Here is a 24,596-nt window from a genome sequence, read left to right as displayed (position 1 = left end):
CAATTTACACAAACTCTGCTCCATTCTTCTTACTGATTCATCTTTCTTTTTTTCTGCTTCTTTTCACATCCAGCACACTGTGCTGTAGACTCAGAAAACAAGGTAAATATCTCTATGAAAGCTCATCTCTCAGAGCATATTATGTAAAATTAAATGTGTGTATGTGTGTGTAAGCACACAGTCCTGTTTAAATAACTATAGTCCAATCCTGATTATGTAAGAGTCTGGAAAATCCAAAAACTAAATGGGTAAAAAGAAGAAAGAGAGAAAGCTGTCATAGTGCCCTTGAGACTCAGCTATACAGCAGCCCAAAAGGAAACTCTCTAGAATGAAAAGGGAAACACAATTTACAGCCAAAAGCTCACCTTAATATCTTTAGTACTTGATAAAGAAACTAGTGAAATTAAGCTAGTGATGATAGAGCTGAACAGTGTAGTTTTTTTTGACATTTATCCCCTCCCCACAAAAAATGCATCTATCTATCTATCTATCTATCTATATATATATATATACACACACTCACACACATACGTATAAAACAATGCATATATATATACACACACACATACATATAAAACAATGCATATATATATACACACACAAAACAATGCATATATATATATACACACACACACACACACACACATACCTATAAAACAAAGCCTGTATACATACACACACACATACATATAAAACAATGCATATATATATACACACATACATATAAAACAATGCACATATATATATACACACATACATATAAAACAATTCTTAAATGCCCTTTTGCATGTATAATTTGAAAGATTAGTCAACATCCCTTTATTTCTGCCACCCCATTAAACAAATTGGAATTGCTGTGACAAAAATTCAGTTTTTTTGGAAGCTCAAAATAGTTTTGTTCAGGTGTAGGTGTGTGTGGTGGGGAGGGTGCTGCTAGTTATTACTGTTTCAAATATATCCTAAAATGTATATTACATGAGCAGTTATGCATGAACCACAGATGCCGAAGGTCATATTCTTGAAACTTGTTCAGATGCAGATACAGAGGGATAATTACAGCTCAAAAGGGATTAGACCAACATAATTCATGACATTTGCCCTTAACTACCTTTCGTCCTATTAGCAGTGTTACTGTTGCAGACAATGACTCTATTATACAATCTATGGGTCTAAATGTGCTGTTTATTCTGAAATGATGGTGACAATTACAGCAGCTGCTGGGAGAGAATAATGCGTGTGCTCTGGCATCATCGGTGCTGTCCTTAGCAGTAAGGCTCAATTCATGAAAATGCCCACACCCCAAAAGGCATAAGGTAATACTGATGGGATTCTGTTTTTAAATTAAAAAAAAATAATAGTTATTAAACTGTAAGCTTATCAGTACATTTTATTTGCTGTAAATTATACCTCATCCAAAAAATGATTATAATTTATTCTTTGATTCTTGCTTAAGGTAGGACATACACAAAAACAGGCAATGAATTTCATCTGGTCCTAAGACTATTTCCCACAACCAATTTTAATCCCAAACCAAATGAACTATGACTACTTGGTTTGACCTTGGGAATATGTGTCTTTCCTTTGAAAATTTCAAGATCATAAGGTCAAGACAAAAAATTCCTAGGCTAGGGATATAAAATGTTAATATTATGGAGGAATCAATGTTCACTCTTTTCAATTATCTCCATGGCTACTACACTGAAAGCAAAGAAGTCCAACATTTCCACAGCACTTTTTCATAGTCACCAACCCAAACTCTTTCAATGAAGAGAAAAGCCACAAGCCCATCTACAAAGAGTAGATTCTTCCTCTTCCTTTCTTTTCCATTTCAAGCCTTCTCCTGGAGGCTTTGGAAAGAATAATACCAAGCCAAGCTTATGAATTAACAAGCACTATTAAGTGTCTACTATGTGCTCAAAATTGTGTCAGGTGCTAGAGATACAGAAAAGTATATTCACTGTACAATTAAGAAGGCTTTATCTTTCATTTATTAAGAAGTTATTTGCTTCTGCAGAGCTGGAACTCATAACAATATTGAACTTGAGTGCATTCTAATTAAGAATTAGAGTAAACAAGAATTAGAGGCCCATATGAGGGTATTTCTCCAATGTAATTACTGTTTGCATTTTTTCCAAATGCTGACGTTAGCCCAAGTCTATTGATGTACTTTCCTTAATATTGTTGGTCTTTTAGAGCAAAAAGATAAAGTGGAATTCAAAATACCAAAGCTCAAATTATTCTCTGCAAGCACAGAGATGGAATAATAATGAACATCTCCTACTGAGACACTGTTCTAAGAATTTATGTGGATCCACCTATTCAATCCTTACCTCAGTTCCATAGGTTGATACCATTATTTGCCTCATTTTATACATGACACAAGTGAGGCACAGAGAGGCTGAGTGAGTGACCTTGGGCAAAGTTGTAGAGCTCATGGGTGGTGGAGCTGGGACTCCAGTCACAGACATTGGTCTCCAGAGTCTGTGCTCTTAACCCTGCACCATACTGCCTCTCAGGAGAGTAGGATGGGAAAATGCAACAATAAGAACCAAAACCAGCCAATAAGAGTTGAAAGAAGAGTGTATGGAATCCAGAATCACCTGTCCTTATCTCAAATATTGCAAATGAACACTGAGCCCATTCTCTGCTGGGGGAGTGAGAGGAGAAGTGGGAGGAAGGTGGGGAGGGGCTGTCTGTTTAAAGCAATACAACTTTCCTTCCTATAAATTGATGGCCTATGTTGGCACATACGATAAAAAGGATAGAACTTTGCAAATATGTATGTATCATCCTTTATCCAGCAGAGAGCCCTATGGCAAGTCAGCAAAACAGCACTCTGCCAAAAACAAACCTTCGTAGCTTCCAAAACAACTATTTAAAAAGTAAACAGCATTTAAATGTACTTGAAATGATACCCTTCACTGTGACTGCTCCAGAACATGGGATGCTGTCTTTCTCAGGGGGAACTGAAAATTTTCCTCGATGCTGACAGGGTTGATTTGGTCTTTGTGCCCTTTCTCAGGGCATGGGAAGAAGCAACCGTGACCTACGAGCCTGGAAATTCTGCCAAGAGGCCAAGAGTCATGGGAATCTGCCTAGCCGGCTGTGGAGGTCAGTGAACGCCGTCTAGACATTAAGTCTTGGTCTTTAAAAGAGGAAGCCAGATATAATATAGTCTCAAAGGCTGAGGAACCAACTGTAAGTAAACATCTTAACCACTGATATTACAATCTTGGGCTGTGTTTACACAGAGACCCATTCATCAACATGGATGAAAAACTTCCAAAAGCCCATTACATTGTCTATTTTAATCACCTCTTCCTGAAGGAAAATTACCTTGCCTATGTGAGTGAAGCACAGCTATGTCTATTAAAAATTAAAACATCAACCAGTGGGCTAAGCAATTACATAAGTACGTGTTCTGCATACTCATACATCATCGGTAACAGTGGAGAAACCGAGTCACAGCAAACAGTCAGACGGAAGAGAAGCACAGTCAACACAGTCACAAATAATCCCACAAATTACCACCGTCAACAGATGGATTTCCTTTAGGTTCGCGCATATTCCCCAAACCAATACCTTTTAACATGATAAGGATACATTTCCTAAATGTACTATTTTTTTAAAGGTTGTCATTTATATGGGTTAAGATATCAGAAGTCCAAGGAGAAAGGACAGAGAGAGAAATGGAGCCCACCACACACACACACACACACACACACACACACACACACACGGTACAATAAACCATCAAATGACAGCTGAATTTTTAAAATAAACTCTCCAACCTGAGAAACCTATTTACTTGACTACTATTATATGGTTGCGAGTCTAGGTTACCATATGTAGATGGAATTTACAGCAGGATAAGGTAGGGCATTTTGATGTCAAACTGGAAAACCACTGCTTTTCATTTCCAAGTAATTTGTGAAATGGGAATTTCTAACCTTTGACCCAACTCTGGGATTCATCTTATCCCTGACCTTCACCCCATCCATCACCCTTACCTATCTGTCACCCCTTGCCTATCTCTGACCTGTGCCCCAGGGGTGGGGGCCAGGGTCAGAGTGAGGAACCTTGGAGAAGGGGTAAGGATATCTGTTTTACATATAACTTCCAATTAAAATCCTGAAAGTTTAATAGTGCTAGGTCAGAATGTCCCCACACAAAACCTGCTGAGTCAAACACATCTGGGTCCAAGTATCTTGCACTGAGAGATGGAAAAGAATCAAGACACAAAAATATAAATATCCATGAACATAAAACAGGTGGCAGGAGACATCAGGAAGCACGCTTGAGGATCATTCCCTGTAGCTCGCCCACCCAATACATACTCTCCATGTGTCAACTCTAGTTAAAAACTGTGAGGTGAAGTGGTTAAGAGAGAGAAAATCAGAAGATCTGAATTAGGCCTTTCCTCTAAGAGTCTGCCTTGAGTTTAATATGTGCCCTAGAGCAAGTCATCTCATGTCTTGGCATATTCGTTTTTCCTCTATAACATGTTAACAATAACAACTGCTTTGCAATAGGAGGTACTCAGTAAATACTTATGAATGAATGAATGAATTTATGTATATTACCTAGATGTTTTTAGGTTTTCCAAATTATGGACTGAATTGGTCTTTGGCTGAAAATAAGAATAGGGTTCTTACAATTGTATAAGGTAGGAAGTAAGCCTTAGAATACTTGCTATCTTTGGCTAAGCTAAATATTTCAGTCCCCACCAGCTATCCATTAACAACTTATTTTAATGTAGAAATTACCTTTATAGTGAACACTGAATATAAAATATTCTTTTCTCAACTCCTATGAAAAGAAAACACTTTTTAGAACAAAATGGCCCCATAATAATATTATGCTAAGGGACAACCATGTATGTAGCAAATCCAGGCATTAAGTAGACCTTTATTGAGATCTTACTACCTGTGGGGTATTTTTTATTATTCCTAACAGAATCAGTCATGGTTCCTCCCCTCTAAGAGCTGATAGTTTAGGGGGAAGCTGGACCCATAAATAAGGATTTAGAATCCAATAGCAGAGGAGGTGACAAACAGTAAAAGCAATGACTCTGAGGTCAGAGAGCCTGGATTCACATCCTGACTGCAACAGCTTCTACTGGAGTTTCCTCCAGCAAGTTCTTCACCTGTCAATGGCAGTAATACTATTACCTACCTGTGAGGGCCAATATAAAAATCAAATGAGATAATCCATGCAAAGCATTTCTCACAGGGCTGCGAACATGGTAAACATTTGACAAGTTGTGTGGTTGTTAGGTTATACTTGGAGTTGGTACAAAACGTTATGAACCCATCAAGGAGGTAAAACCACTCATCTTTCCTGGAGAAACCAAGAAAAGTCTTTTAAAAATGCTTGAAAAGAAAGTGACAAAGGGAGGGGTCCCCCCACAGAAGAGTAAGTTTTCCAAGCATATGAGAGGGCAGAAGGGCATTCTAGCAGTCTGCTCCAGGCCTCCAGACCCCAGCACCTAGAAAAACATCAGGGGATGTGACTAAAGATAACGGGGATGATTGACCAAGTGATGCAGAGTTTGGGGGCTATTTTGAAGAAAAACTGAAATCCCTCAGATGTTTTTAAGTAAGGGTTTGACACACACGGCTGTGTTTCTTGCTTGTCTTCTGGAAAGTAACCCTGGCGGTGTTTTGGAAAATGGAGTGAAGAAGGGAAACTTGGTATAAGGAAAGAGCGAGCAGGCAGTTGTTACAACCTTTCAAAGGATGGATGAGGAAGCAAGGAAAGAGATTCTAGAAACATTTCAAGGTGGAGTTGATGGGATTTGATAGCTAGTTGGATGTGGGAAGGAAAGGAAAGGGAGGAGTCCTGGATGACACCAAGGTTTCTAGTTTGGAATGGTGAAGCCATTAACTGAAGTGGTGAATATAAGAGAAGAAAAAGAAAGGTCAGGATGGGAGAGACTATGTGGACAAGATCTGCTTACTAGTTAGTCAGCAACACAGATCTAGGCCTCAGAAGAGATCATGAATACTTGGGACAGATTTGAGAGTGATTTTCTTAAAAAAGACCTTATTTGTACAGGCAAGATTGCCCGGAGATTGCTGATCATGTGAATGGCAATATCTAAGCAAAATATGAGGGGGAATATCTGTAGATTCCATCCTGTTGAAATAGTATAGCTGTGCAGACTCAAAGCTGGTTGAATAACCATCCCACCTCCCCACACAAAAACAGAAAATAAAGTAGATGAATTGACCAGAGTCATGTAGTGGCATGTCCCCATTCTGGCTCCCTGCTTCTATAATTCTTACCTACATGAGTTCTATCTTTTCTTCCTCAGGCTCAGTAGTTGTGGCGCACAGGCTTAGTTGCTCCACAGCATGTGGGATCTTCCTGGACCAGGGCTCGAACCTGTGTCCCCTGCATTATCAGGCGGATTCTTAACCACTGGGCCACCAGGGAAGCCCTAACTTATCTTAATTGATCAAAAATTTTTAAATGAATAAACATAACGGCCTGCATCCATACTAAAAGAATCATTTACATAAATATAAAAGAGATTCATGTGTTAATACCAGCTCATGTAAAAATGTCTTAAGGGCTCATCGAAGGACATTAAGCTTCACGTGGTCAAGAGAAGGATATGGCTTTTAAATAGAAACTCGTGCCATCTTATAGTGTATTAGTAGAATGTTAGTGCTGCACTCAAGAATGCCTACAGCTTATCCTTTCATCATAGACCATGGCTTCTGCAGTGCCTGCCATACACAAAGTTTGTAAACACAGCTTGCTGAATGAAGAGTAAAAAGCACAATTCTTGACATTGGTTACAAAAACTATGCCCTCCCCCCCCGCAAAAGGATAACCTGGTCTAGAAGCCATAATAATAATAGCTAATATAGCATTTCTATGTGTTGGGCACTGTTCTAAGCACTTTATATATGTTAACTCATCTACCTCATGAGGTATGCCTCATGAGGTATGTACAACTATTATCCCCATTCTACAGATGATAAAAGTGAGGCACAAATAGGTTATGTCACCAACCCAAAGTCATGTAAGTAACAAGTGGCAGAGCCATTTTTTGAAACCAGACAGCCAGCTCCCAGCAGCCATGCTTTTGGAAATCAATCATTATCAATGTCCTATCAGAAATAAAGAAGAAAAATAAATAGCCCTGCAATGGGGTGGGGAGAAGATTCAGAAGAAAGCGTATTAACTGGCTTCACACTGAAATCGGTAGGCAGAAATCAAAAGGAGGCAGATACTGGCTCAGTAAAATGAAGAACTAACTTTCTAATCATTTGTCTCACTAGTGAACAGGTAGGGTCATTAAGTTCCTTGTCAGTAGAATATTCAAGTGGAGGCTAGAGGCCCATTTATAAATTATATCGATGGCAGTCCCACTGTGGGAAAAGGGGGAGACTAGAGAACCCCTAAAGTCCTTTTGTTCTCTAAGCTCTATAATTTTAAGAATTCCACATGGACTTTGCTCTCAGGGAGCTGAGAGCAAGACAAACACAGCAGAACTCAATCAAGATGGAGACTTAACAGGCAATAAAACAACGATCAAGATAATGAAACGATGGCATTCAGAACAGTGGGCCCTCACACCACCTTTAAAGATGAAGTTCCCCGCTACCTATTTCCATATCAAGCAAATTCAGAAACGGAAACAGCCCAGCAAACAATGTCATGGTGTCAAATCCTTAGAAATGCCAAGTAACTAATATATCAGGCACAGGTCAACTCTTTATGCACCTGGTTTTCCATATCAATAGATAGGATCAAAGAATTTATTTGAGTTTTCAGACTGTGAAATCGCTTCTTTCCCCTCCAGAAGGAGAAGATCTAGTTAAACCCGAGATTAAAGAGGCGGATAAAAGTGCCCCCTGGACTGCAAAGGCCAGGAATTAGACACGCTGCTGCTGCTCTAGCAGGCAGTCCTCAGACATGATCCATTACAGGACGGCTTCCATCAGATGCCAGCGAGGCTAATCCTTTTGCAAAGCATGACAGCTTCTCAAACTTGACTCTGGTGAATCCAAACCAGATTTTTATGCTATATGATCAGCTTTCCAAATACAAAATCATTTTTATATTGTTTTGGGTTTAGGTTTATTAGATTTAAATTTGCAAACAAAGATAGAGATGCCTGCAATGCAGCTTGCCCTGAACTCCCTTGATGCTCACCTTGCAGAATAAAATATCAGATAATAGCGAGATAGAAATATATGGAAACAGAGCTTCTTTAGCAGAAAAGGTTGTCAAACAATAACAGAGTTTGCCACAGCCTTAAAGAGAACCATTCAAATTTCCATCTCTGAGGAAAGAAGACTATAATATGTCAGCAGAACATTCTCATTGATACCATAGCTTTTTCAACCGAATGTCATCAATTCTGAAGCTTTTTATTACTCTGACAGCAGGCTGCAATTCCTGGAGGCTGACTTACCTTTTTGCAGTCACTAGCCAGTGTGCTGAGATTGGTGGTCTGCAAAACAAGAAGGTGGGAGACACATTAGAACTGGCAAAGTGTAATGCTATTGACCCTGCCCCCATGCATCTCCAATCCAAGGTGGGTACCACCTCCTGTGACCCCACTGATTTCTCTGGATTTTAAAGTATCTGCCCTTCACTGCTCCCACTGCCACCCCCTCCAAGTCAGAACATTCATTATGGGCCAACGATGATCCAGTGAAGTAAAGACTCTTATTTACCTTTATTTCACAAATAAAGGACCACAGCACAATTAGGTTAATTGTCATACCTAGGAAATAGCTAGATCCGGAATGAAAATGAAGCAGTCTGACTCAAAAACCCACCTTATCAACCACACACGGCACTCTCTTTATCTTGAAGAGATATGTGCAAATTGTCAAATGCCAAAATCTTTCAAATGACACCTGTAAATAGCCTGAGTGATGGAGTGGAGCTTCTCCCCATCCATAAGATATGTGAGTCTGAACAGCAGTATCAGGGTTCTTGCTGTCTCATCCCCAGTCCCCTTAGCTCCCTCATTCTCCCTGTGATTGACTTTTTACAGTTGTGTGAATATTTTCTTGGCCTCATGAGCCACTAAAAAGGCACTTTGGCATTCAAGGCCAGTTGGGATTTACATGCAAGTTTGTTCCTTTTGGACTATGCTATGAAGAGTTCAATGGACATAATGGTATTAAATTTTTTTCAGTAACATTTTCTACTTTTTAATTACAAAACTAATATATATTCTTAATGAGCCAATCCCCTTTCTAACCTATTCTTCTGAGGTAACCAATAGTAAAAATTTGTATTCATCCTTCCACATTTTCTCTATTTTTATGCAAATGCATGTATATGTTAATTGTGTGTTTTATATTACACAGGTACATAAAGAAGTTTCTTCTTTCTTGAGATCATACCATCCTACTAAGGCTATATTATCAACATCTTTCCAGTCAGTTCACGTAGACTGACTCATTCTTCTTAATAGCTGTATAACATTCCATAATATGGATATACCATACTTTATGTATGCTTTCCTTTATTGGTAGATATTTGATGGTTTCCAGAATTTTATTCTTTTGTTTTTGCTTTGCAATAAATATTCTTTTATATATATGCCATATATGTATACATATGTATGTGTGTATATATGCATGTACATATGTGGTATGTATATATATGTGTGTGTATATATATATATACATACAGTGTATATGTATATATATGTGTGTGTGTATATATATATATATACATACAGTGTATATGTATATATATGTGTATATATATACATACACTGATAATTTTATTTTGGTTGAATAGAGTCAAAAGAACTAAAAGAAATGTATAACAGAGACTTTGGTATGGCTCAAAGATCTAATGTAGATAATCTTTCTCCCACTTTCTCCTCATATAACATAAAAATATTTGTCAACCCATCTAGGGTTTTGATTTGTTTTCAGACAAGCAGTAAAAAAAAGTTAAGAATCTGGGCCAGCACATATTCTGGCCCAAAATAAAACGCAGTATTAAAGGACAGAAAACACAGACATGGATAAACATACAAAAAAAGTATCTTTAATGAAGAAAAATTAAGTTTAAGGTTTACGTTGGGTGTGATCTTTAAATTTGGATTGCTGGCGTTTTCATTTGTGTTTTTGTTGTGTTTGTGAAGGAAGGGGTACATATTCAGAAAGTTTGAATTAAAAGGGGAAAAGAGAAAGGAAGAGAGAATTTTGGTGATGGGAAAAAAAGAGGAAAAGCCAAAGTCAAGATTGAGCCAGTAAGGAGAGAGAGAACAGCCAAAGAAGCAAACAGCTCACACATGTTACACTGAAACACCCCACCTACAATCTTCTCCCCAAATATCTTCCCCATGACCTTTTGTCATCTTTACGCGTTTGTAACCTTTTGTCATTTTACGTGTTTGTACACTGAGCCCTGTATCATGAGATTGACCTCAATGTTCACTCTCAGATTTCTGCTCCAGGGAGGGAAAGACCCAACAAGACTTGGACATTGCTGTAGCCCCATTACCTAGCCCAGTGCCTGGCACACACAAAAAACGATGCCCACTAAATATGCACTCGATGGGAAAATGCCAAAAAAAAAAAAAAAAAAAAGACTGCAGCCCTTATCCCAAAACACTGTTTTGGAAGCACAGCGCTGGAAAAGCAGACTCACACGTCATAGCATTACAAAGTGAAACCCAGGGAGAGACACAAAAGGCTCCTGAATAGTAGTAAAATACATTTCCTCTCTATTTAGCATATACCTATTGTCTAGTATCCACTTGGTTTGGCTAAATCAATTCTTCAGCGTTGGGCCTATGAACACTTCGGACTGGATAATTCTTGTGGTACTGAGCACCGTAGAATGTTTTGCAGCATCCCTGGCCTCTACTCACCAGATGCCAGTAGCACACCTCCCTCCCCACGTCAGTCACGACAACAAAAAATGTCTCCAGACATTGCCAAATGTCCCCTGGGAGGTGGGGGGCTGGCAGAATCACCCCCAGTTGAGAACAACAGGTCTAAACTCTAAAGGAGCTAGTTATGGAAATGACTGTGATTCCCTGACTAGTGCAACTAAATTTTTTCCAGGAAACAGAAGTCTAATGGTGGGAATTTCTCTTCCAGATCCTGATTTCAAGTCTCACTCTCTGTCCTAAATGGCAATATAATAAAAACACTAGGGGAGAAACAAATCCCAGCTACTGAAGACTCCGTGTGGTTGCTCACGTGGGCGCAACTTGAGCGATTCTAACTGTTTTTTTTGTTTTTTTGTTTTTTTTGTGGTACGCGGGTCTCTCACTGCTGTGGCTTCTCTCGTTGCGGAGCAAAGGCTCCGGACGCGCAGGCTCAGCGGCCATGGCTCACGGGCCCAGCCGCTCCACGGCATTCAGGATCTTCCCGGACCAGGGCACGAACCCGCGTCCCCTGCATCGGCAGGCGGAGTCTCAACCACTGCGCCACCAGGGAAGCCCTAATTGCATTTTTAACTAAGCTTAAGATACATCACTGGGGAGAGTAAATTAATGAACACGTCTAAAAATTCAGACATTAGCCCCAGGGGAAATGATCTTCGAAATTAAACAATACCATTCAACCTTCAAAAACAGTCTCAGGTAACCTGAGAAACATGTTTGGAGGAGAAATGAGAGTCAGAGATGGGTGAAATTGACTCCACTAAAAAAAATTAACACAGGTAGCTCTAAATGTTACATCTGTAGCAAGGAACCACTTGAGCCAAAGGACAAACATACAGTGAAATCTCAGGACATGGAATGAGTGTGAAAGAGGTATGGCAAAGGTCAAAGAGAGTCCATATCCTTAATTTGGCCATTTTCTAAGGGGACTGTACTTATACGCTTGGTCAGTCTCATTTCGTTCCCTCGAAAGTCTTTTGCTGGCATTCCAATTTCCTAATTGCAGCTACTGTGAATGACTTTGAGTGGACTTTCTAAACCTTCCGATAATATGTTCACTTTAATTACGGAAAATGAAAGACTCAAAACATGGTGACTTACCCATGCTGTGACCTTCTTGATTGTTGCATCAATATTTTTCTACTAAAGAGGTAACTCCTAATGGGTCCCCTCCACCAAAGTTTGCCTGATGCTGCGCTTGTCACAATGAAGCACAATGACTTTTTTAGAGCACTGACTTCTAAGGCTGCTGGCAGGGCGACCAGCATGGGGTGTACGGTATTATACATGGACAGTTATAGCAATTTCCCAAAATGAATCTAGAAAGGTGAGGCCCCACTGTTATCCATTTTTATACTGATGCCTGAAATTTCACTTATTAGAGCTCTGTGTTTAGCATGAGGCTTTGAATCATAATAGACAAACCCTCGAGGAATGCTAGGGTGTTAAGAGTCACCGCAAAGGGGAAAGTTGGAAATTTCAAGTATTATATTTGTTGGTCTGTTACACCTTAGAGAGAATGAATTTATTCATTCCCTTTCCTACAAGCAGAATCTTCTTGTCTTCTATTAATTTCAAAAGCAGATTTTGATAGGAAAAAAATGAAGACTTAGATCATGAAGACACTCAATGAGATGGAAAAGATCACACAGGTCGCAGGGTGGTCTCCTTAACAAGCAGCCTGTGAGATGGAGATTAGCAGGCAGGATGTTTATTAGGGCGTGCTCTGGGATCTCCACTTGGAGAGGGGAAGGGAAGGGTGCAGGACTGAGCAGAGGGAGATGGCTGCGGTGCAAGTTCAACAAAGGTCTCAGCAAACCCAATGGGGAACTCTGAAGCTGGATTAGATTTATCTTAAGCTGGGACAAGGGAAAGGGCTGCCCGGGGAAGGGGGCAGACCCTAGGCATAATGCCTTTGTTCAGCCAAGGGCAATTTCCCGAAAGGGCTGACAGCTGTGGGCAGCGTGCTAGAAGGTCTGTGTGAAGCACTGCTCTGTCCACTACAACACACCTTAATTTTTTTTTTCTTTTTATTGAAGTTTAGTTAATTTACAATGTTGTGTTAGTTTCAGGTGTACAGCAAGTGATTCAGTTATACAGATACATATATGTCTTTTTCTTCAGATTCTTTTCCCTTATAGGTTATTACAAAATATTGAGTATAGCTGCCTGTGCTATACAGCAGGTCCTTGTTGGTTATCTATCTATTTATTTATTTATTTTTAACATCTTTATTTGAGTATAATTGCTTTACAATGGTGTGTTAGTTTCTGCTTTATAACAAAGTGAATCAGTTATACATTTGCATATGTTCCCACATCTCTTCCCTCTTGCGTCTCCCTCCCTCCCACCCTCCCTATCCCACCCCTCTAGGTGGTCACAAAGCACCGAGCTGATCTTCCTGTGCTATGTGGCTGCTTCCACTAGCTGTCTATTTTACGTTTGGTAGTGTATATATGTCCATGCCACTTTCTCACTTTGTCCCAGCTTACCCTTCCCCCTCCCCATATCCTCAAGTCCACTCTCTAGTAGGTCTGTGTCTTTATTCCCGTCTTGCCCCTAGGTTCTTCATGAACTTTTTTTTTCTTAGATTCCATATATGTGTGTTAGTGTACGATATTTGTTTTTCTCTTTCTGACTTACTTCACTCTGTATAACAGTCTCTAGGTCCATCCACCTCACTACAAATAACTCAGTTTCATTCCTTTTTATGGCTGAGTAATATTCCACTGTATATATGTGCCACATCTTCTTTATCCATTCATCTGTTGATGGACACTTAGGTTGCTTCCATGTCCTGGCTATTGTAAATAGAGCTGCGATGAACATTGGGGTACATGAATCTTTTTGAATTATGGTTTTCTCAGGGTATATGTCCAGTAGTGGGATTGCTGGCTGGTATGGTAGTTCTATTTTTAGTTTTTTAAGGAACCTCCATTCTGTTCTCTATAGTGGCTGTATCAATTTTCATTCCCACCAACAGTGCAAGAGGGTTCCCTTTTCTCCACACCCTCTCCAGCATTTATTGTTTGTAGATTTTTTGATGATGGCCATTCTGACCAGTGTGAGATGATATCTCATTGTAGTTTTGATTTTCATTTCTCTAATGATTAGTGATGTTGAGCATTCTTTCATGTGTTTGTTGGCAATCTGTATAATCTTCTTTGGAGAAGTGTCTATTTAGGTCTTCTGCCGATTTTTGGATAGGGTTGTTTGTTTTTTTATATTGAGCTGCATGAGCTGCTTGTAAATTTTGGAGATTAATCCTTTGTCAGTTGCTTCATTTGCAAATATTTTCTCCCATTCTGAGGGTTGTCTTTTGGAATACACTTTAACTTAACACAGTTTTGCCAAGGGTAGATACTGCCTATGGCTGATGTGCTCTAGTTGATGTGACCCCTTATTAGAACTTATATGTTTGCTGTTCTTTTATGATAAGAGTTGTTGGACAGTTAGACAAATGGACCACTTGCTCAGGAGTCTAGGCATTTAACGCTTGTCTCTTCTTAATAGGAGACAAGCTTATTAACTCTGTGAGCTTAAAACAGATTGCTAGCCTGGCTGTCTTGAATTCTTCATTATGAAATGAGGAAACCCCTATTCATTTCCTTTTAGGTCATGAGAGCCCTGGCTAATTTGAAGAAAATGGGCTGGATCTTATCAGGCACATTGTTTGGAAATCAGTGAGTATAGTGCCTACTTCTTTCCTCTATCCTCTGAGGACAGAACATCTGGCTGAATAACATGGTCAGCTCTTGATTATCTACAGAGGCAGAGAGAGTTTTTCAGGGAACTCACAAAAGCATAACTTATAAAATGTCTTTATATTCAACTTTGAGACAGATATAAATTAAATATTGACAGATATATATCAAATATTTATATTTATATATTATATATTAAGTATATTTATATATTATGTATTTATTAAGATATATATCTTATATATATCTATGTATATATAAAATAATGGTTCATTTAGAAGACTGAGGTGCTTAAACATGTCTTCCTTAAATTAACATTAAGAATCGTTTGCAGAAATATTCCAAGTGGGCCAAAGCAACCCAGAAGGAAGAGTGACTTCGGACAAACAACCGAGACTGATAAGGCCTTGGTAAGACAACCTAGACCAAAGACCAGTGATCAGTGGTTCATCCAGTCCAGCCTACAAAAAGAGACTTCTAGAAGGGTAGCTGCTTACCTGATTCTTACTGGTGGGTGTGTTTTGCAAAGTGACTGAGCACTGAAAAGAGACTCCATATGTTCTATACTCCTTTTTAAGGGAGAGTTTACCTCTGAGAGTTATTACAATGTTGTTTCATTCCCACTAAATTAGGTTTAGAAAAAGAACAGAAATAGATATACTCTGCCTCTACTGAGCCAACTTCTGCCATGTAATGTCTATAACTAAGATTCATGTTTTTAAAACAGCCAACATATGACACTTATTCGATTAAATTGGAACAAAGTTGGGGGCAAACAAAGAGCATTGCTTAAGTATTGGATTATAAAAATTAAGGAATTCAGAAACTGAATTTCTGAGATAGTTGGTAATTTTGTGAAATTTTATTTCAAGTATCAGGGGTGTGTGTGTGTGTGTGTGTGTGTGTGTGTGTCACTCTCAACCAAATATCACCAGAGGCCAGCTAGGTTTGATAAATGGTCAAATGCAGTTGAAAGCTAAGAACCATTTAAAGGAATAATGCCTGCATAAAGCATCTCCATTTGATACCTGAAATTTGCACCCCACAGAAAACTGGATGATTTCTTATTCATTGGTAGATGTCAAGACCAGACCCACACATATTACTAACAATTTGGAAGTCTCTTATACTTGAATCAATGGGTCCCCAAAGTGCATACTACTTGGATGCTTTCTTAGACATTTTAGTTGGTCAATTTTAGGATTTCTAGACAAAGTATGACTTTCCATTTGGTCTTCATGCTTTAGTAGACTAGTACTGACACATGTGCACTGAAAATAGTGGTATCCCCTCCAGGCAAAGTGTGGCATTCATTTTTTTTTAACTGCATAATTATAAAATACAACCTGCTAAAGGAAAAAAATTATACCCCTGAATAAATGATAAAATTACAGTGTTTTCTTGTAGTCCATGAATACTGAAAATTTCAATTAACCAAGTGAAAAGCCATTGAATGTGCCAAAAGGATTTACATCCCAGACTAATGACCGTCATCTGCATCCTATTTAGCTAATGAAGGTTTGGAACACTTGTGGATAATTAAGGGAAAGCTGATGGGAGGAAATTTGAACCATAGAAAGACCAAATCTATTTATGTCTGCATTTAAAACTAAACATATCTAATAGTTCACTCAATCAAGGCATAATGTCTGTTCATTTGGAATAAGATAGATGCTCGTAAGTTAAGTAGGCAGGATAGCTCCCAAAACACAAATTTCCGTCCTCACTCATTCATTCCATAAGTAGCGATTGAACACCTACCATGCACCTCTGCCCTTGTGGATCAACCCGACAGCACCATGGTTTCCCTAATGTTTTCCTACCACTTTCCCTCTTCCATCTTAATTACCTTTAGAGCTCTGGTTTTCACTTTAAAGTAACTACCATCCATCTGTCTGTCAGCACAGCCATGGCATAGCTGCAATCCAGGGGTATGACGGGAAAGCACAGGGTGAGCAGTGGGGTACCTGGCTATTTCTAAGACCTGTCAGGGCACTTGGGAGTGGGCCCCAGACTCATTAATAAGTGGGGGGTTCGTTTGAGGAAGACCAAAGACTATTAGAGGGAAGGAGACACCTGATGTTCAAGGGTAGCCAGAATAGGAATCAAGCTCAGTGCAGCTCTACTGAATTTCACCGAATAGTTCACCAGTCATCTCACTCAACTGTTATTATCCCACTTAAGTAGGATAATGCTCTCTGGACCCTCAGCATATCTCCAGCAAGTGTGTGTTTAACCAAGGGGATGCTTTAAGGACCTGCGCTCCTAGGATCTGTGTCAATGCTAAAAACGGCACACCTAGCTGGCAGGCATGTTCTGGGAAGTCAACTGTTGGTTCCAACTCAGTCTTAGGCACACACATTTTGTCTTTCAGAATCTCTTCCATGTCTGAAAGAAAAGCCAGGTTAAAAAACATCAGCAAAATCAGAGCCTACACACACGCAGTTGGGTGTAACTCTAAACCAGTGGGTCTCAAACGTTAGTGTCAGGACAATCTCCTTGGATGTCCTGTGAAAACACAAATGGCTGGGCCCCAACCCCAGAGGTTCTGATTCAGGAGGTCTGAGGTGGGGCCCAAGAATTTGCATTTCTAACACAAGGTGGATATTACTGGTCTGGGAACCATACCTTGAGAACCAATGGTCTAAGAAATACTCAAAGCAAATTAATGGCAATGATAACTATGCCTTTTATGATCTCACAAAAGAAGAAAAAGTATATCTGACTGGAATTTCCATAGCCTAATTATAATTAGGACAATAGGGATAATACCTTGTGACATTTATATAAAACGTCCAATTTCTAAAGCCCCTTGACACACATTGTTTCACTTGAGCTTCCAAACAACCCTATAGAGTATCTGTTTCACGCATTGTAGGACAATAAGAAAACAGAGAGGTTAAGTGACTTGTCTAAGTTTTCTTAACTAGTAAGTGGTTAAACCAAGATTCAGGTCACTGGCCTTCAGAGGTATTTCTGGGGTAGACTGTGCCACTAGAATCGTACTCTGGGAGCATTAGGGTAAAATGTGAAATTCACTTAAAATTAACAAAGCAAGGTCACTCTAGTCTCATATCAATGTCAAAGGTTCTTTACCAATAGGTAAATATTAACTTCTTTTTACCCAGCACCATTTATAAAAGCTGAAGAGTCTTTGCATACAAAGTGAATTTTATAAAAAAGCTCCCTTAAAAGGGCTAAGTATGGGGGACCTTCAAGATGGCAGAGGAGCAAGACGTGGAGATCACCTTCCTCCCCACAAATACATCAAAAATACATCTACATGTGGAAAAACTCATACAGAACACCTACTGAACGCTGGCAGAAAGAAGACCTCAGACTTCCCAAAACGCAAGAAACCCCCCACATACTTGGGGAGGGCAAAAGAAAAAAGAAAAAACAGAGACAAAAAAACAGAGAAAAACTCCTACGGAACACCTACTGAACGCTGGCAGAAGACCTCAGACTTCCCAAAACGCAAGAAACTCCCCACGTACTTGGGGAGGGCAAAAGAAAAAACAGAGACAAAAGAACAGGGATGGGACCTGCACCTAAGGAGGAGAAGTTTCCACACACTAGGAAGCCCCTTCACTGGCGGAGACGGCGGGTGTGTGTGTGTGTGTGTGTGTGTGTGTGTGTGTGTGTGTGTGTGGGTGTGGGTGTGGGTGTGTGTGTGTGTGTGTGTGTGTGTGTGTGTGTGTGTGTGTGTGCGTGCGCAGGGGGAAGCTTGGGAGCCACGAAGGAGAGCACAGCAACAGGGGTGCAGAGGGCAAAGCGGAGAGATTCCCGCACAGAGGATCGGTGCCGACCAGCACTCGCCAGCCCGAGAGGCTTGTCTGCTCAGCCACCGGGGTGGGCGGGGACTGGGAGCTGAGGCTCGGGCTTTGGAGGTCAGATCCCAGGGAGAGGGCTGGATTGGCTGCGTGAACACAGTCTGAAGGGGGCTAGTGCACCACAGCTAGCTGGGAGGGAGTCCGGGGAAAAAGTCTGGAACTGCCTAAGAGGCAAGAGACCATGGTTTTGGGGTGCATGAGGAGAGGGGATTCCTTCCCTGTCTGCCCACAGAAGGCAGAGCACCGCCTAAACAAGCTCCAGAGATGGGCACAAACTGTGGATATCAGCTCAGACACCAGAGATGGGCATGAAATGCTAACGCTGTTGCTGCAGCTACCAAGAGTCCTGTGTGCAAGAACAGGTCACTATCCATACCCTCCCGGGAGCCTGTGCCGCCCGCCACTGCCAGGGTCCTGTGATCCAGGGACAAGTTCCCCAGGAGAACACACGGCGTGTCTCAGGCTGCTGTAACGTCACGCTGGCCTCTGCCACTGCCGGCTCGCCCTGCATTCCAATCATAACTACTGTACCCCTCCCTCCCCCTGGCCTCAATGAGCCAGAGCCCCCTAATCAGCCACTCCTTTATCCCCATCCTGTCTGGGCAGTAACAGATGCCTGAGGGTGACCTACATGCAGAGGTGGGGCTGAACCCCAGGAGCTGTGCGAACAAAGAAGAGAAAGGGAAATTTCTCCCAGCAGTCTCAGGAGCAGTGGATTAAATCCCCACAATCAACTCGATGTACTCTGTATCTGTGGAATACCTGAATAGATAACGAATCAACCCAAACCTGAGGCGATGGACCTTGGGAGCAACTGTAGACTTGGGGTTTGCTGTCTGTGGCTAACTTGTTTCTGATTTTCATATTTATCTTAGTATAGTTTTTACCGCTTGTTTTCATTGGTGGATTTGTTATTTAGTTTGGTTGCTCTCTTCTTTTTTTTTTATTATTACTTTTTAAATTTTTTACTTTAATAATTTTATTATTTTTTATTTAGTATTTTTTTCTTTCTTTTTTCTCCCTTCTCTTCTGAGCCATGTGGCTAACAGGGTCTTGGTGCTCTGGCCTGGTGTCAGGCCTGAGCCTCTGAGGTGGGAGAGCTGAGTTGAAGACATTGGACCACAAGACACCTCCTGGTTCCACATAATATCAATTGGCGAGAGCTCTCCCAGAGAACTCCATCTCAACGCTAAGGCCCAGCTCCCTACAATGGCCAGCAAGTTCCAGTGCTGGATGCCCCATGCCAAACAATTAGCAAGACAGGAATACAACCCCACCCATTAGTAGAGAGGCTGCCTAAAATCATACTAAGTACACAAACACCCCAAAAAACACCACTGGACACAGCCCTGCACACCAGAAAGACAAGATCCAACCCCAACCACCAGAACACAGTCACCAGTCCCCTCCACCCGGAAACCTACACAACCCACTGAACCAGCCTTACTCACTGGGGGCAGACACCAAAAACAATGGGAAGTACGAACCTGCAGCCTGCAAAAAGGAGATCCCAAACACAGTAAGTTAAGCAAACTGAGAAGACAGAGAAATACACAGCAGATGAAGGAGCAAGGTAAAATACAAACCCACCAGACCAAACAAATGAAGAGAAATAGGCAGTCTACCTGGAAAAGAATTCAGAGTAATGATAGTAAAGATGACCCCAAATCTTGGAAATAGAATGGAGAAAATACAAAAAAAAAGATTAACAAGGACCTAGAAGAATTAAAGAGCAAACAAACAATGATGAACAACACAATAAATGAAATTAAAAAGTCTCTAGAAGGAATCAATAGCAGAATAACTGAGGCAGAAGAATGGATAAGTGACCTGGAACAAAAAAGAGTGGAAATAACTACCACAGAGCAGAATAGAGAAAAAAGAATGAAAAGAATTAAGGACAGTCTCAGAGACTTCAGAGATAACATTAAACACAACAACATTCAAATTATAGGAGTCCCAGAAGAAGAAGAGAAAATGAAAGGGTCTGAGAAAGTATTTGAAGAGATTATACTTGAAAACTTCCCTAACATGGGAAAGGAAACAGTCAATCAAATCCAGGAAGGACAGATAGTTCCATACAGGATAAATCCAAGGAGAAACACGCCAAGAAACATTTTAATCAAACTATCAAAAATTAAATTCAAAGAAAAAATATTAAAAGCAGCAAGGGAAAAGCAACAAATAACACACAAGGGAATCCCCATAAGGTTAAAGCCGATCTTTCAGCAGAAAATCTGCAAGCCAGAAGGGAGTGGCAGGACATATTCAAAGTGATGAAGGAGAAAAACCTGCAACCAAGATTACTCTACCCAGCAAGGATCTCATTCAGAGTCGACAGAGAAATTAAAACCTTTACAGACAAGGAAAAGCTAAGAGAATTCAGCACTACAAAACTAGCTTTACAAAAAATGCTAAAGGAACTTCTCTAGGCAGGAAACACAAGAGAAGGAAAAGTCCTACAATAACAAACCCAGAACAATTAAGAAAATGGTAATAGAAAAATACATATCAATAATTACCTTATATGTAAATGGATTAAATGCTCCAACCAAAAGACACAGACTGGCTGAATGGATACAAAAACAAGATCCATATATATGCTGTCTACAAGAGACCCACTTCAGACCTAGGGACACATACAGACTGAAAGAGAGGGGATGGAAAAAGATATTTCATGCAAATGGAAATCAAAAGAAATCTGGAGAAGCAATTCTCATATCAGATAAAATAGACTTTAAAATAAAGACTATTAGAAGAGACAAACAAGGACACTACATAATGATCAAGGGACCAATCCAAGAAGAAGATATAACAATTGTAAATATTTAGGCACCTAACATAGGAGCACCTCAATAAATAAGGCAAATGCCAACAGCCATAAAAGGGGAAATTGACAGAAACACAATCATAGTATGGGACTTTAACACCCCACTTTCACCAATTGACATATCATCCACAATGAAAATAAATGATACATTTATTTTATACATATAAACGATACATTAAACAAGACAGACTTCATTGCTATTTATAGGACATTCCATCAAAAATCAACAGAATTCACATTCTTCTCAAGTGCTCATGGAACACTCTCCATGATAGATCATAACTTGGGTCACAAATCAAGCTTTGGTAAATTTAGAGAAAATTGAAATCGTATCAAGTATCTTTTCCAACCACAACACTATGAGACTAAATATCAATTACAGGAAAAAAACTGTAAAAAATATATATACATGGAGCTAAACAATACACTACTAAATAACCAAGAGATCACTGAAGAAATCAAAGAGGATATCAAAAAATACCTAGAAACAAATGACAATGGAAACATGATGACCCCAAACCTATGGGATGCAGCAAAAGCAGTTCTAAGAGGGAAGTTTATAGCAACACAATCCTACCTCAAGAAACAAGAAACAGCTCAAATAAACAACTTAACCTTACACCTAAAGCAATTAGAGAGAGAGGAACAGCAACAAAAAAAACCCCAAAGTTAGCAGAAGGAAGGAAATCATAAAGATCAGATCAGAAATAAATGAAAAAGAAATGAAGGAAACAGTAGCAAAGATCAATAAAACTAAAAGCTGGTCCTTTGAGAAGATAAACATAACTCATAAGCACTAGCCACACTCATCAAGAAAAAAGGGAGAAGACTCAAACCAACAGAATTAGAAATGAAAAAGGAGAAGTAACAGCTGACACTGTAGAAATACAAAGGATCATGAGAGATTACTACAAGCAGGAAGAAATGGACAAATTCTTAGAAAAGCACAAACTTCCGAGACTGAACCAGGAAGAAATAGAAAATATAAATAGACCAATCACAGACCAAATTGAAACTGTGATTAAAATTCTTCCAACAAACAAAAGCCCATGACCAGATGGCTTCACAGGCAAACTTTATCAAACATTTAGAGAAGAGCTAACACCTATCCTTCTCAAACTCTTCCAAAATACAGCAGAGGGAGGAACACTCCCAAACTCATTCTAAGAGGCCACCATAGCCTTGATACCAAAATCAGATAAAGGTGTAACAAAGAAAGAAAACTACAGGCCAATATCACGGATGAACAGAGATGCAAAAATCCTCAACAGTACATTAGCAAACAGAATCCAATAGCACATTAAAAGGATTATAAACCATGATCAAGTGGGGTTTATCCCAGGAATGCAAGGATTCTTCAATGTATGCAAGTCAATCAATGTGATACACCATATTAAAATATTGAAGGATGAAAACCATATGATAATCTCAATAGATGCAGAAAAAGCATTTGGCAAAATTCAACACCCATTTATGATAAAAACTCTCCAGAAAGTAGGGGAACCTACCTCAACATAATAAAGGCCATATATGACAAACCCACAGCCAACATCATTCTCAATGGTGAAACATTGAAACCATTTCCTCTGAAATCAGGAACAAGACAAGGCAGTCCACTCTCACCACTCTTATTCAACATAGTTTTGGAAGTTTTAGGCACAGCAATCAGAGAAGAAAAAGAAATAAAAGGAATCCAAATCAGAAAAGAAGAAGTAAAACTGTCACTGTTCGCAGATGACATGATACTATACATAGAGAATCCGAAGATGCTACCAGAAAACAACCAGAGGCAATCAATGAATCTGGTAAAGTAGCAGGGTACAAAATTAATGCACAGAAATCTCTTGCATTTCTATACACTAACAGCAAAAAATCTGAAAGAGAAATTAAGGAAAACTCCCATTTATCATTGCAACAAAAAGAATAAAATAACTAGGAATAAACCTACCTAAGGAGACAAAAGACCTGTATGCAGAAAACTATAAGACACTGATGAAAGAAATTAAGATGATACAAACAGATGGAGAGATATACCATGTTCTCGGATTGGAAGAATCAATACTGTGAAAATAACTATACTATCCAAAGCAATCTACAGATTCAGTGCAATCCCTATCAAACTACCACTGGCATTTTTCACAGAATTGGAACAAAAAATTTCACAATTTATATGGAAACACAAAAGACCCCGAATAGGCAAAGCAATCTTGAGAAAGAAAAATGGAGCTGGAGGAATCAGGCTCCCTGACTTCAGACTATACTACAAAGCTACAGTAATCAAGACAGTATGGTACTGACACAAAAACAGAAATATAGATTAGTGGAACAGGATAGAAAGCCCACAGATAAACCCACACACATATGGTCACCTTATCTTTGATAAAGGAGGCAAGAATATACAGTGGAGAAAAGACAGCCTCTTCAATAAGTGGTGCTGGGAAAACTGGACAGCCACATGTAAAAGAATGAAATTAGAACACTTCCTAACACTATACACAGAAATAAACTCAAAATGGATTAAAAACCTAAATGTAAGGCCAGACACTATAAAACTCTAAGAGGAAAACATAGGCAGAGCAGTCTGACGTAAATCACAGCAAGATCCTTTCTGACCCACCTCCTAGAGAAATGGAAATAAGAACAAAAATAAATAAATGGGACCTAATGAAACTTAAAAGCTTTTGCACAGCAAAGGAAACCATAAACAAGATGAAAGGACAACCCTCAGAATGGGAGAAAATATTTTCAAATGAAGCAACTGACAAAGGATTAATCTCCAAAATATACAAGCAGCTCATGCAGCTCAATATCAAAAAAACAAACAACCCAATCCAAAAATGGGCAGAAGACCTAAATAGAAATTTCTCCAAAGAAGATATACAGATTGCCAACAAACACATGAAAGGATGCTCAACATCACTAATCATTAGAGAAATGAAAATCAAAACTACAATAAGCAATCACCTCACAGCAGTCAGAATGTCCATCATCAAAAACTCTACAAACAATAAATGCTGGAGAGGGTGTGGAGAAAAGGGAACCCTCTTGCACTGTTAGTGGGAATGTAAATTGATACAGCCACTATGGAGAACAGTATGAAGGTTCCTTAAAAATCTAAAATTTGAAGTACCATATGACCCAGCAATCCCAGTACTGGGCATATATCCTGAGAAAACCACAATTCAAAAAGAGTCATGTACCACAATGTTCATTGCAGTTCTATTTACAATAACCAGGACATGGAAGCAACCTAAGATTCCATCGACAGATGAGTGGATAAAGAAGATGTGGCACATATATACAATGGAATATTACTCCGCCATAAAAAGAAACGAAATTGAGTT

This window comes from Lagenorhynchus albirostris, chromosome 4, assembly GCF_949774975.1.
Source record: "Lagenorhynchus albirostris chromosome 4, mLagAlb1.1, whole genome shotgun sequence".
Taxonomy (NCBI): domain Eukaryota; kingdom Metazoa; phylum Chordata; class Mammalia; order Artiodactyla; family Delphinidae; genus Lagenorhynchus; species Lagenorhynchus albirostris.
Note: the sequence above shows the minus strand (reverse complement) of the source record.